This window comes from Colletes latitarsis, chromosome 1, assembly GCF_051014445.1.
Source record: "Colletes latitarsis isolate SP2378_abdomen chromosome 1, iyColLati1, whole genome shotgun sequence".
Lineage (NCBI taxonomy): Eukaryota > Metazoa > Arthropoda > Insecta > Hymenoptera > Colletidae > Colletes > Colletes latitarsis.
This window is the reverse complement of record NC_135134.1, coordinates 35,384,009-35,398,372: the sequence shown is the minus strand read 5'-3', so window position 1 is coordinate 35,398,372 and position 14,364 is coordinate 35,384,009.

Genomic DNA, 14,364 nt, shown 5'->3' with positions numbered 1-14,364 from the left:
CTAAAGACAATTTATAATCAAATTTATATTATTACAACTTGCAACGCGATTAATATTCGTATTTCGCAACGCAACTGCAAACGGAGATTAATATTTACACGCAACTCTACCCTGGAAAAACAAACGCGAAAATTGTCATTATTCGCAACTCTAAATGGAACTATACAATTAATAAAAATTATTTTCAACTTTAACTAGACAAAGAAACGCGAATAATTTATACTTCGCGACGCTAATAACAAACCGCTATCTGTTCTTAATCGTAACACTGCTTTAAAAAAAACACGAAAAATATTAATTGTTAGCAACTCTAACAGTAATCATGATATATTGATATTAATTGCAACGCTATCCTATAAGCAAACGCGATTAATATTGATATTTCGCGACACTAATAAAATCGCGTATTAAAGAATGCGCAACGCTAATTTTATTAACGATGACAGCCGTTCCAGGCTGGATGAATTGATGCTGAAGCAGGTAGGTATCTGTATTATATTTGAGGCATTCTCTATATCGCAACTTTACATTAAAACAAACGCGATCAGTGATTATTCGCAACGCTACACCAAAAGCAATCGCGAGGAATATAACTGATCGCAATTCTAAAAGTCATCAAAATCGGGATATTTGCAACGCGATAATACCTACATTTCGCAGCACTAATGCAATCCGAGATCAGTTTTCATATGCAACACTACTCTGTACGAAAACGCGAAAAATTCTCATCGTTCGTAATTCTAAAGTTAACTATAAAACCAATTATTTGCAGAAATAACTAGACAAGTAACGCGAATAACATTCACGTTTCGCAACTCCAATGCAAACCACAATCAGCGCTTACTTGCGACACTACTCTGAAAGCAAACGCGAAAATATTAAGTTCGCAACGCTAAATGGAATCCCGATAAGTTTATAATATTCGTAACGCTATCGTGAAGGCATACGCGATCATTTGTATTTTGTAACACTAATGCAAACCGCGACTTGCCCCAAAATATTGGACGTTGTGGTACAAGTACGATCTGAAAAACTACAACTACTACTACTACAATTAGAGACGAATTCAGTGACATTAGTAGTAACAAAGAATGACTCTCAATCCTCATCCGAAGATGAAGATGAAGATGAAGAGCCATTTGTAGTAGCCCATTCTTGCGACAGTTTGTCAGGGCCTCTTCAACTCCATTGAGTTTTTTCTTTCTTCGGCGGTCCTGCCGATGCCTGAAACTTAATACTAGGCTCAAGGTTCCGTGCAATACACAGTCTTCAAACAATGCTACGTATTGTTTGAGGAGCAGGTGTGGAGAACCTCGAGCGGGACGAGCTACCGCGGGCGACCACGACCGCGAAGAGCGACTGTAAAGCCGCGCGATTCCAAGAATCGAAACTAAAACCAAAACAAACGGTACAATCCGTTTGGATCGGCTAACGTTTCGACTCTCCAAATCGAGCTACAGGAATAGGTCTTCCACGGAAATAAAATTCGTGACAGCCCTGCCCTGACCCTACCTACTTAAATCTAACACACATACCAGAAAATAAGTTACCTACCTACCTAATCCTGTATTTCAAAAACTGCAAAACTCATTCTCGCAAGCAAACACTCCACGGTTCTCAGACATAATGTCCGGGCGCAAAAGCCTACACTAGAGAGGATTCCCCGGGGTTTCTCCGACACCCGAACATTTTACACAACATTCACTCTCTAATGTTCGTACCAAATTCTTGGAATCGGCTGACAAAAACTAACGACCATTGCGTGTTTTTATTATATGTATATATAAGCATTTATACAGAACGTTTTAATATTGCCTATAATAAAATATAATATGTGTAAAGTTGAGAAGTTATTCTATTAAGCATTTTATAGTATTACTGTTGCGTATGCAATATCAACTATTGCCAAATAAATGGTAAATAGAAATTGTATATTATTATTATAATTGATGAGAGTCTAGTGTTAGAAAATTCTAAACTACAAAATAATGGACCTTTGAAACGACGCACTTCCACAGCCTAACCACACACACACATGTGGAAAGTACATCGTACACGATACACTAGCATAGCTAGCTGCACATATACATATAGATTATTGTTATAAATCTAAGTCAATCGTGCCCGTTGCCTTCAATCACCCAAGTAGCACCTGGGCACTTGAGTGAGATTAGGCAATGAATACGAAAAATAACCTGAAAGTCCTGAACTAGAAAAATGATGATAGTGAATATTAACGAATAACGAAATAGTATTTATTTATTTCTTTTACTGGACTTTCTATTTGTGATAAATGAGGAACAAACGTTTAGTATACATTAATAATGAAAATTATTGTGATTAAAATTGAATTATTTAAGAAAAAATACTTTAATCAAGATTTTATGATAAAATAATTTACTTTGAAAATTGAAGATAAATTATTGAAGCAAACTAATTAAAATATTCAACCCTCGGGCAATTCTGTCATCAAAGCATATTTTTTAAAGATGAGAATAGTTCATAATGCCTGACTCAAGAATTTATCCGTCGCGAAATATTTTCTTGTGCATAAATTGAAACATATTTTTCAATATGTACGGAAAGGCTTTGGTATCTTTGATACGAAGTTGTTAGATTATAATTACATGCGAGACGTAAAAAATGTAAAAAGACAGTCAATATTCAAAATTATATATCCAATAATCATGATTATAGTAAATGTAATTAAGTAAAATAGTTTATCATACTATAGAGCATTCATTTGTCTAATTAGAAATCGCGGAGCACAAGGAAACCTTAGCCTACACTAAACAAAATATAATAGTACATGTTACTACTCACGTGTATGATTCATACCCGTGCTCACTGTATTCGTCAAAGATTGCACGTATACAATTGGTCACCCGCGTCGATTCTGACCTTTTTGTTCTACGACGTGATTGGGGGCCAGAGGAATAAAAATTGGCATGCAACTCACCAATTGTAGAATGCAAGCACTCGCACGACGATGTTGGCTAGTAGGAGTCATCAGTGAAATCATCACCGAAATCAGCAACGTAGTCAGCAACGAAGTCATCCATGAGGTTCCTGGATCCATAAGTAGGTATATACGTTGATAGGATGTTAAGATCCTATAAAAAGAAACGGTAAATATAACACTCTATTTCTTAAATCGTAGAGATTGTAATTTTAATAAAAAAATTTCTGCTTATATTGAAAATTTAATGTAGCAACATTTCAAAGAAACAATTTTTTTCTAAACGTACTCGGAACAAAGTACGAAGATACTCACATTTTTTGCTCGTGGGCATCGCCAAATACTCCTGTTCAGTGACCCACTGACTCTACTATCGCGATTCATGAAGCAAAGAGAGCCGCCCCGGTGCTCTGACTAAAATAAGGAGTATAGGCCTTATATTTCGAATAACATTGATGATATACATATTTAGGATCTGTTTAGAAACTGTTTGAAATTTAGGTTGAAAACTAATGTTAACACATTATATGTTTTTATGATTAGAATTAATATATTTGAATCGATCTAGTAGCTTGTGCATCCAATAACAGGTCGATATTCAATGTTCAAGCAGAGCCAATGAGCGACTTGCATTCTGACGTCACAAGACTATAACGTCAATTAAGTAATTAATTGTTTCTCTGATATATTTTTATCTTTATTTTACAATCACAGATCCTACATTAAATTTATTATTATTTATTATAAAGTTAATATTCACTATAATCATTTTTCTAGTTCAGGATGTTCAGGTTATTTTCCGTGTTCATTGCCTAATCTCACTCAAGTGCCCAGGTGCTACTTGGGTGATTGAAGGCAACGGGCACGATTGACTTAGATTTATAACAATAATCTATATGTATATGTGCGGCTGGCTATGCTAGTGTATCGTGCACGATGTACTTTTCACATGTGTGTGTGTGGTTAGGCTGTGGAAGTACGTCGTTTCAAAGGTCCATTATTTTGTAGATTAGAATTTTCTAACACTAGACTCTCATCAATTATAATAATAATATAAAATTTCTATTTACCATTTATTTGGCAATAGTTGATATTGCATACATAACAGCAATACTATAAAATGCTTAATAGAATAACTTCTCAACTTTACACATATTATATTTTATTATAGGCAATATTAAAACGTTCTGTATAAATGCTTATATATACATATAATAAAAACACGCAATGGTCGTTAGTTTTTGTCAGCCGATTTCAAGAATTTGGTACGTACATTAAAGAATGAATGTTGTGTAAAATGTTCGGGTGTCGGAGGAACCCCGAGGAATCCTCTCTAGTGTAGGCTTTTGCGCCCGGACATTATGTCTGAGAACCGTGGAGTGTTTGCTTGCGAGAATGAGTTTTGCAATTTTTGAAATACAGGATTAGGTAGGTAGGTAACTTATTTTCTGGTATGTGTGTTAGATTTAAGTAGGTAGGGTCAGGGCAGGGCTGTCACGAATTTTATTTCCGTGGAAGACCTATTCCTGTAGCTAGATTTGGAGAATCAAAACGTTAGCCGATCCAAACGGATTGTACCGTTTGTTTTGGTTTTAGTTTCGATTCTTGGAATCGCGCGGCTTTACAGTCGCTCTTCGCGGTCGTGGTCGCCCGCGGTAGCTCGTCCCGCTCGAGGTTCTCCACACCTGCTCCTCAAACAATGCTACGAATTGTTTGAGGACTGTGTATTGCACGGAACCTTGAGCCTAGTATTAAGTTTCAGGCATCGGCAGGACCGCCGAATGAAGGAAAGACTCGATGGAGTCGAAGAGCCCTGACAAATTGTCTCAAGAGTAGGCTACTACAAATGGCTCTTCATCTTCATCTTCGAATGAGGATGACTACTTTGTCACTGTGTCTGTAATTATAGTAGTTGTAGTTTTTCAGATGGTACTATTATTACAACAATCAGTATTTTGGACTAAATCGCTGTTTGCATTAGTGTTATAATTAATTTTATAGTTAACTTGAGAGTTGCGAATAATGAAAATTTTCGCGTTTTCTTTTCCAGTATAGGGTTACGTATAAACATTAATCTCGAATTGCAGTAATGTTACGAAATACGAATATTAAACACGTTGCAAGTTGCAAGTAATATGAATAATTTGATCGCACTTGTCTTTAGTGTTGTGATTATTTTTTCACGTTTGATATTCTGGGTAGGGTCCAGGAGTCAGCTTGGTCTCCGCAACCTGTCTTCTTTCACTCCGTTGGGAAAATAAAAGAATTCTTGTAATTTCATTTCCTACAATAAGAAGCGCTATGGTCGCTTTCTCTAGCCTGTTGGTAATGTTGTGAGCGACGCCGAAATGATAATGGGGCTCTAGAGCCCCAGAAAAATGGACCGAAAAAGTACATTGGGTGAAAGGTCTACTCGTGTATCTCATCTATGATGCAACGTCTACCTATTCGTATACCTCGTCTGTGGCTGCAACCACGAATGCATTTCCCTTTTCAATAAGGTTCTAGTTGTTGTGCAGTTGAAACACTAGATGGCACAACTATAGCGAAACGGCACAAATCATCGGTTCTCAACAATTTTTCTAATATGTGATCAAGACACGTACCACCTTGTATGTAGGCAGTGTCTATTTTCACATATGATAACAGATATACAGTAGAATAAAAATTGTTTAAATTATTTAATTCGTCGTAAAAAACATTAGCAAATTGAGAACAGTTTTTTTTTCTTAAGTATTTTCCTTGAGTATCAAAAGTAAAGTTTGATTAACACTATAACTACCGACAGTTATAGCATACTAATTTATACCAAAGAAATTAAAACAATAGATACGTGGAGAAATGTATAATGCAATAGAAATAAGTGTTTATTCATACTCTTATAGAAAACTATGGTAAATTTTCAAAAATTCAGTCGAGTAAATTTTTTATCAGTTTTATTCGAAATTACGAATAGGTCATTTTGACTGCTTTGGTAGTTCTAGTGTTAAACATCATTCTCAAACCAATCTAAAAGAGGAAAGATTAAATTATTATTTTTTCGTTTTAAAAATTGTTTACGAAATACTTACTCTCATAATTGGCAATTTCCACCAATTTTTATAAAAATTATTTTCGTAGAAGGGTTTTCGTATTCGGAACTATTAAACATACACACTTGGTTTTGATCCTTTTAATTAAAAACGATTACTCTTTACTAACTAATTTTTTCTTCTATTCATAAAGTCATTTTTGCAATATAAGTGTACTTTTATTTTACAAATTCGATTTTCGGGTAGTTCTAAATAATTTAAAAAAACAACAGTTAGTTTAATTCATAATAAAGCAAATTGTTTTCTCTTACGAGACGCATGCTTTAGGGTCGTGTCAGCTTGAAATATCCAGCCATCTGGCGTATATTCTTGAGAAAATGGAATTAAATATTTGTTCAAGATGTTTACACAGAGATGCTAGTCCATAAATGTTTATAGTCATAACAACCCAGACTAACTGTTGACTTTAATCATTTCAATCTATAATAATGTAACGTGTGAGCTGAATAATGTTCTAAAAATTGATTTTTACAAAGGAATTCAGAAGCATAGGTTCAGAAACAGAGTATGACTAAAAAGGAATAAAATTATTTTCTTGACAGTTTAACTTTTCATGGATCTAGTCTTGGAACTACGTAGACGCACTGTGTATATTGTTGAATTATTTTATAATTTGATTTATTTACTCTCAGAACCCATCTTTTATAAAATTCTTCAGTTAAACATACATATATATTTCGTTAGATAAATGTTATAAATGTAAGAGTTCGAATACTTTCGTATGCGAGTGTATGCAGTCTAAATTTTTTTTAACTTTGACTTACGTGTACATAGTTCGATTTACCGCTCATATGTCACTGGACATTTTGTTCGTCCGTCTTGGAAAATACAAATAATGGTACAAACATAGTTTTCTGAAGAGACTTTATTATTCCGTTTTCTTACATTTAGTCATCTTAAGTTACTACTCGTACGACTCGCGGGCAATATTACCGAATGGAAAGGTATTAATGAAGAAAATACTAAAAATAATTGTTGAAGAATTCTACGATTAACTTGAATGGTTGTTTTTAAACGAAAATGATACATTCGTAAAACGAAAATTTTAAATTGATCACTAACACTTCATATACATATGTACATGTGTTATGCAAAAAATACAAAATAAAAAACATATTTCTAGAATTCTTTATTTCTACAAATCACATTTCTATCGAGATCCTCTTGCTTTATCTGTTTTCTATAAAATGAATAAATAAGTGTTAGTTTCCTTTTGGAATTTACGTCGCTTCACAGTGTTGATTCGTTTCATAAAGGAAATAAATATAAATTAAATTTAGCCAAAGTAATATAAGTATTATACATTTAAGTTTTATACAGGGTGTTCGGCAACCACTGGGGAAAATTTTAATGGGGGATTCTAGAGGCCAAAATAGGACGAAAATCAAGAATACCAATTTGTTGATGGAGGCTTCGTTAAAAAGTTATTAGCAATTAAATTTAAAAATTTCAAATCGTTTTGGAAAAATTATTTTGGTTGGGGTCAATTACAATCATTTTTGGTGAATATACATACCTCCGAAATCCTATCCACTTCCGAGAAAAAAATTCGAGTAGGTACAGGAATTTTTATACGAAATTAAAAAATTTCAAATTATACTAAAACAATTATATTTAATTACAGGGGCCAATTACAATCATTTTTGGTCATTATACATATCTCTGAAATCCTACGCATTTTCGAGAAAAAAATTGTTTACCGAAAATCTAATGTGAGGCCAGAAATGCTTCCCTGAAATTTCATGCATATCTTAAAAACGTCATAACTTCTGATCGAATTGGACGATTTTAATATTTAAAAAAGCAATCAACGCGTATTTTAGTGAAGAATATATAGAAATTCTAAAAATATTGGAGAAGTTGCTCCATGACCCCGTAAAATGCGACAACCCCCATAAAAGTGGACCAATTTTCAAACGTCCATAACTCCTACAATAGCGAATATATTTCAATGAAACTTTTTCCCGAAGTACTGCTCATGGATATCTACAAAAAGGTATTAGACAACTTTTCTGTAGGGCGTCAAACAAAATTATTAAAAATGAAAAAGGAATTTTTAGGACAAATCGACAAGGGGGTAGGTGCCTAAATTTTTTGGCGAAAAAAAAAATTTCAAATCGTTCTGGAAAAATTATTTTTCGGTTGCGGGGGTCAATTGCAATAATTTTTGGTGAATAGATATACCCCCGAAATCCTGCGAATTTTCGAGAAAAAAATGCAATACAGGCGGAACTTTAAACGATAATAACTTTTTAACGAGGCCTCCATCAACAAATTGGTATTCTTGATTTTTGTCTTATTTTGGCTTCTAAAACCCCTCATTAAAATTTTTCCCAGGGGTGGCCGAACACCCTGTATATTATATATCTTTATGGTACATAGATTATTTAACGTATAATTGAAATTAATATTTTCATTAGTGTTGAAAGGAGGTATATTTAACGAAAATGTTGGTTAATTGCCGAGGGACAAAAATAAGTGGACAGGTAATAAAATATATAAAAATATAAAATCAATATTTAGTATGACCACTCTTTGTTGCAATAATTGCTTTTAAACATCGTGGAATGCTATTTATCGAATTTACAATGTGATTTTTATCAATATTTTCAAATGTCAATCGTAAATATTTAAAGTAATTGTTCTTGTTCTGCCGTTTTTCTAATTGCACGATTGCATTCAGTATGCTCTATAAGTTTTCAATTAGATTAAAATCCAGACTCTGTGTCGGCCATACCAATAATTTAATATTGGAATCATCAAAAAGTTTTTTGTTTTTCTTTAAGCTGTGTGTCTTGGGTCGTTGCCCAATTGCAAAATACATTTTTCTTCGAGTTTCATTTTTGCAACTGCCTCTTCTAAATTTTCGTTTATTATTTCAATATACTTGTTTGCATTTATTGTTTCGTCAATCTGTACCAAATTGCCAACTTTATTCCACGAAAAACACACCCACAACATTAATGACCTTCCACCAAAATTAACAGCAATAATACAAACAGCTTTTTGTATGCTTTATTTCTTTTTCTCCATACATGATGCTTCTGTTTTAATTGCTGCAGTTTAAATTTGTTTTCGTCACTCCATATTATCTTTCTCTAGAATGATACTGGTATATTCATACAGGGTGTTCGGCCAGCCCTGGGAAAAATTTCATTGGGAGATTCTAGACGCCAAAGTAGGACGAAAATCAAGAATACCAATTTGTTGATGGAGGCTTCGTTAAGAAGTTATTAACGTTTAAAGTTCCGTGTGTACTGAATTTTTTTCTCGAAAATACGCAGAATTTCGGGGATATGTCTATTTACCAAAAATGATCGGAATTGACCCCCGCAAGCGAAAATAATTTTTCCAGAACGGTTTGAAATTTTTTTTCTCGCCGAAAAATTTAGGCACCTACCCCCTATCGATTTTTCCTAAAAATACGTTTTTCATTTTTAATAATGGTTGACGCTGTACAAAAAGTTGTTTAATACTTTTTTGTAGGTATCCATGAGGTCTAGTTCCCTACTAAATTTCAATGAGATACGTTCACTATTGCAGCAATTATGACTGTTTTAAAATTGGACATTTTTTATTGGGTTTTTCTCATTTTGCGGGGTCAAGGAATAACTTTTCGAATATTTTTGAAATTTCCACATATTCTTCACTAAAATACACGTTATGCATCTTGAAACATTAAAGTCGTCCAATCCTTTCAGGAGTTATGATGTTCCAAATATTCGCATGAAATTTCGAGGAACCATTTCAGGCCTCAGATTATATTTTCGGTAAGGAATTTTTGTCTCAAAAATACGCAGGAATTCGAAGGTATGTCAATTTATCAAAAATGATTGTAATTGGCCCCTGTAATCAAAAATAATTTTTTTTACAACAATTGGAAAAATTTTAATTTTGACAAAAAATTTCAGCATCTATTCGAATTTTTTTCTCGAAAGTGGGTAGGATTTTAGGCGTATGTCTATTCACCAAAAATGATTGTAATTGTCCCCCACAACCGAAAATAATTTTTGTAGAATGGTTTGAATCTTTTCAATTTCGCCGAAAAATTTCAGCGCCTACCATTTTTTTGTCGATTTTTCTTAAAAATTTGTTTTCCATTTTTAGTAATTTTGTTTGACACTGTACAGAAAAGTTGTGTAATACTTTTTTGTAGGTATTCCTGAATTCTACATTCTCCTCAAATTTCAATGAAATATATTCACTATCGTAAGAGTTATGACTGTTTGAAAATTGTATCATTTTTATAGGGTTTTTTCATTTTGCAAGGTCAAAGAATATTTTGGAAATTTCCACATATTCTTCACCAAAATACGCGTTGTTTGCATTTTGAAACATTAAAATCGTCCAATCCGTTCAGGAGTTATGACATTTTAAAGATTCGCATGAAATTTCAGGGAAGCATTTTTGGCTTCACATTAGATTTTCGATGAGGAATTTTTTTCTCGAAAATTCGTAGGATTTCGGTGGTATGTATAATGACCAAAAATGATTATAATCGACTCTTGCAATCGAAAATAATTTTTTTAGAACGATTTGAAATTTTTAATTTAATTTTTTAATAACTTTTTAACGAAGCCTTAGTCAAAAAATTGATATTCTTGATTTTCGTTCTATTTTGGCCTCTAGAATCTCCCATTACAATTTTTCCCAGGGAACACTCTGTATACAATATTTTTTAGCAAAAGCGTTTTCCTCGTATTGATGTTGTTAATGTGCGGCTTACGTTTTGGATTTATAGTATCTTAACTCAGTTTCCTGCAAACTTCGTTCTACCATTTTCAATAACGCACTTAATTTTAACATTTCAACAATATTTCACACTGAGATTCTTGGGTTTTGTCGACATTTACGAGTAATTTGACGATTTTCTCTCGCGATGGTACAGCGTTTACGTCCACGTTTTACATTTTCAAAGGTACTATGTAGTAAATGTTTTTAAAAAATTTCGTTGACCGTACTTTTAGAAAAACTGTACTTTTTTGTTACTACACAGTAACTTTATTTCGACAGCTCGCTATAATCAAATTACGAATTTGATTTGAAAATTCTTTTCTTACTGGCGGTCTGCTGTTTCCTTACAAATAATCTGTTGTATGCAAAGCTTACACATCAAATAATTCATTTGAGACTATTGTGTGAGAGTGAAAAGAATACTTCGCACTTGTTTACATTTTTCGCGTTGTAATAACGTCTTGAACGAGTGTCCACTTATTCTTGTCTCTCGACAATCAAGCAATGTTTTCGTTAAGTACACTTTATTTCAATACAGATGTAAATATTTATTTCAATTATTCGCTAAATAATCTATGTACCATGAAGATATATAATGCTGTATACAGGGTGTTCTACATTTTCCGTACACACTTCAGCAGTGTGTTCTACAAGTAAAAATAAGACTAAAATGTTATACAACAAAAAATCCATAAAGGCTTTATTAAGAAGTTATGAGAAAAATATGAACTGTGAAAGATATGATAACGCTGTTTCTCTTAGTTTAATACAGGACAAAACGAGATACGTATGTAGTGTTGATGTCACCATAAGTAACATAAACATGTAAATTAGGATATGTTTACTGTTTTTGTAATGTTGAGTCTCTATGGCAGCAAGTCGTACACTGTATTACGAACGAGAAAGAAAGGTTACAATACATCAATACTACAATAAATTGCAAAAATCGCATATGAAGAGATTCGACAAAATCACAATCAACTAAAGTCAATAATAAATTCAATAGTACGTCGATGTCAAAAGTGTCTTAACAAACCGTAACGACCGTTACTTTAACCCCTTGATGTACGATTTAATTTCAAATCATTTTTGAAACGTGTACTATTTAATTTTGTTTTCATACAAGGAATGACCACGAGAAAGAATAGATTTGTTTTACGAATACCTCGTGAATATAAAATTGATTTTAATAGATAAGACTTGATGACGAGTAAATAGGCTCATGATTGTGAAACGTGTCATCAAGAACTTGTGACAAGTCAGACTCGTCATTCTATGGAGAGGGGTTAAAATGGAAACATAGGTATATTCAACAGCGTTTACATCACATTTCATATTTTTGTCATAACTCCTTACCAAAGCATTTATGAATTTTTTGTTATATAACATTTTATTCTTAGTTTTACTTGTAGAACACACTGCTGAAGTGTGTAAAATTTGAGTGTATAATAGTTATAGTACTTTGATTAAATTTAATTCATACCTATTTTTCCTACCTGTCTACTTAATTCTATCCGCAACTGTATGTATCGTACCGAGTAGGTAGGTAGTTAGTGCGATACGGTTAAAATAATTTGTAAGAATTTGTAGCTCGTCACTATTGACGCGGTTCTCCCATCGATCGCGCCGGAAGAAAAAGGCAGGCGGAGTTCTCCGCGCGGCACAACTTGATAAAGGATTCCATCCGCGCTGAAGCTCAAGGAGTGGGCAGTAATAAAATAAATATGTGCAACGGGCAGCCGCGTTCCTCCCGCCAGGCCACCACCACCACCACCACCAGCACCAGCACCACCAGCACCACCTTACAGCGAAGCGGAGCTTGGAACTCGCGTGTGTTGCCGGGTAATTGATTTCTTTGATAGCAGCCGCACGAAAGGAACATTGTAGATGCCTCGGCTACTGGCGGAGGGGATGCAACTCCCTTTGCGATCTACCATCCCCTGGATCAATGGATATCTCTGCGCCGGACAAGCCCCTCCAGCTCGGCGTCTTCCCTCCGAGGATGACCAATAACAAACACCGGCGCTTCTCTCACTCTAATGGAGTTTTTACCGATAAAAAATTCACTCGACTTCCTCCTTTTGCCCGAGGACCCTGTCGCCTTGCTTCCTCTCGGACACCGGCCGACTCCCACCCCCGCAACATCCCATTTTCTAGGGGATACTTACACGCCGACACCTTTGGCCCGTTGCGATGTCTCGTCGAAAGTGGCCCGCTGGCGGTGCATCCTGTCTCACTGGTGATGGAGCTACATTTCCTCGATGTGCAATGATCATGGGGCTTTTGACCATTCGCAGGGACCTTCGTAGAAAGATTTACAAATATTTTCCGTAGAAATCTATAAGGAAATGTGAATACTTTTTTCTTTTTATTATTTTATTTATTAAATATACCATCGGCATAACAACATTTAACCTAACAATGTAGTTTTTCTTTCTTATTTTTCTATGTTTCTGTATGTTGGATACGTTGACACGTTTTATTATTAGTCCTTTATCACAATTTGTACAGAGGGGATGTTTATCTTCTGTAAATCATCATCAATCTAACGTATCGCATCCTCGAATAATTAAGATTTTCTCCCACGTAGAATGAATTAACCCCTTGCCGTACAATAACGAGTCTGACTCGTTACAAGTACTTGATGTCAAGTTTCACAATTATAAGGCTACTCTCTCGTGACCAAGTCTTACATATTAAAATCAACACATTTTTACGTTCACAAGATATTCGTAAAACAAATCTATTCTTTTTCATGGCTATTCTTTGTACGAACAAATTTAAATAAAATTAAACAGTATACGTTTGACGAATTATTTGAAATTAAATCGTACGTCAAGGGGTTAAAAGTATATTTTCTTGTAGATCATGAAAACCTGTTCGTTTGAACCTTAACCACTTCTCGATCCATTTTTCTATAACTTTTCGTACCTAGCATATCTATACGTCTTCTTTTGGAAGTTTTACATTGTCAACGTGTTTATATTTATTAATTCTTCAGTCCCAACCGACATTTAGTCGTCTGATTTCTTATATATTTCCATTTTCTTTTTCTTGTAGTTGTATGTTGTGAATGAATGAATTATTATTGTACAAGTATAGGTTTCACGAAGAATTTCTGAGTTTCCCATATTAATTTGGTAAATTATTTCTTTCTAAATTTACCATTGATAGTAAAATGACGTGAGTTTTGCATGATTATTTTGAAAATTGGTGCGAGGCTAAGTAATTTATTTTTCTATTTTGTTTCTTATAACTGTTCTGCAATATACATTGCTCCTTTTTCGTAATTATGTTTTAAATTTGAGGTAATTGTTCTTTGAGGAGACGGATATACTAATTTCAATTTTATCTTCTGGTTTGATAAATACTGTATATACGTATTTGCGATCAGATATGCTTCTTTTTGTTAATCTTGAATATCTATTTTTAACATTTTCACTTTCATGTCATAATTTTTGCATGTTTGGATGTGACAATCGATGACAAATTTTCTATGTGTTACACTCATTATGACTATTTACAGTCCATAAATATATATTTATTTGCTTCTCATTGCAACTCACAAACGTAGATTCT